Consider the following 1,945-nt stretch of genomic DNA (forward strand, 5'->3'; position numbering starts at 1 on the left):
CTTAAGCTCTTTGTCTTCTAGGCCGAGCTTGTCGAAGGCAGCTTTGAATAAGATATCGGCGGAGCTCCCTTGGTCTATTAATGTGCGGTGCAGATTGGCGTTTGCCAGTATGATGGTGATGACCATGGGGTCGTCGTGTCCCGAGATGATACCGGATGCGTCCTCTTTAGTGAATGTGATTGCAGGGATGTCGGGTGCTTCCTCCTTTCCCTCGACATGATATACTTCTTTGAGATATCTTTTGCGAGATGATTTGGAGATTCCTCCCCCTGCAAATCCACCGTGTATCATGTGGACGTGTCTTTCTGGTGTACGAGGCGATCGCGCGGTTCATCCGATATCTTCGTCCCTTCGTCTCTTTCTTTGATCATCATCTCGGGTGGCCAGAAACCGATCTAGTTTTCCTTCCCTCACCAATTTTTCTATGATATTCTTTAAATCGAAGCACTCATTGGTCGAGTGCCCTCGCACTCGATGACATTCACAATACTCATTCCGGTTTCCTCCCCCTCTTTTGCCTTTGAGTGGCCGAGCTGGGGGTATTCTCTCCGTATGGCAGACTTCTTTGTATACGTCGACTAAGGATACCCTGATAGGGGGTGTAATTGTGGTATTTTTTGATTTTCTCCCCTTGTCAATCTTCTTTCCTTTTGGACTCCTTATCTTTATCTCGGTTGGGGACCCCGCATTTGGAGGTTTCTCCCAACCGAGCATTTTCTTCCATGTTGATGTATTTTTCTGCTCGCTCCTGTACTTCATCTAAGGAGGTAGGGTACTTCTTTGATATAGATTAGCTAAAAGGTCCTTCTCGTAGGCCGTTAATGAGTCCCATGATGGCGGCCTCTGTTGGCAAGCTTTGTATGTCCATGCATGTTTTGTTGAATCTTTCCATGTAGTTGCGGAGGCTCTCCCGATCGCCTTGCTTGATCCCCAGTAAACTGGGGGCGTGTTTGGCCTTATCTTTTTGGATAGAGAATATGGCTAGGAATTTTTTGGCCAGGTCGTCAAAGTTTGAGATGGACTTTGGAGGTAAGTTGTCGAACCATCTGATTGCTGTCTTCGTGAGAGTTGTTGGAAAAGCTTTGCAGCGAACGGCATCTGAGGCGTCGGTGAGGTACATTCTGCTTCTGAAATTGCTGAGATGATGGTTGGGATCTGTGGTACCATCATACAAAATCATATCTGGGAGTTTGAAATCTTTTGGAATTTTGGTTTTCATGATTTTCCTGGTGAATGGATCTTGTTCTTTGCGTGAATTTTCCTCAGGAGTGGCCAGAGGAGCTTTTGCTTTGAGATCGGCTTCTAATTGCAATAGTTTGTCTTCCAGTTCTCGACGTCGTCGTACCCCTCTTTGAAGATCCTTCCCAACCTCTCGTTGTTGTTTGGTTTCTTTTTCAAGTTGCTTTAAGCGATCTTGAAGTGCTTCTATTACCCTGGGATTTGATGAGTTTTTGTCCCCGTTGGATTCCGGAGTATCCTTTAGCGTAGTGTCCGCGTTCTTGTGCGGCGTTCTGTTTTCTAGATCTGAATCGTGGTCATTGTCATGGCCGTCCGCCATGGTGTTGGCATGACTTCCAGGTTCCCCGGCAACGGCGCCAATGTTCCGAGGGTTACCTGAAACTGTAGGTCGATCTCTGATGAGATCTTCAGTACTAGTCGGAGATGACGTGTCCGGCTGGCTGGTGGCAGCCGGAGCTGTTGTGTCCGACTTGTTGGACGGGCTACACTTCTGATCCTTGGTCACCGGAGGGTGGGGGGTACCTGCAAGAGACTCCGATGCTTAAGTTAGCATGGGTATTAAATAGGTTTTATGTAGAAACAGAGTATGAGTTATACCTGGGTGCTCCAGTGTATTTATAGTAGATGGGGCTTACCTTTCTGATAAGATAAGTTAGTTATCTTATCTTATCTTTATCTTATTATGGGTGAAGTCAGCTTATCATCA

The sequence above is a fragment of the Arachis ipaensis genome, chromosome B1 (genome assembly GCF_059453495.1).
Source record: "Arachis ipaensis isolate K30076 ecotype BB chromosome B1, ASM5945349v1, whole genome shotgun sequence".
Taxonomy (NCBI): Eukaryota; Viridiplantae; Streptophyta; class Magnoliopsida; order Fabales; family Fabaceae; genus Arachis; species Arachis ipaensis.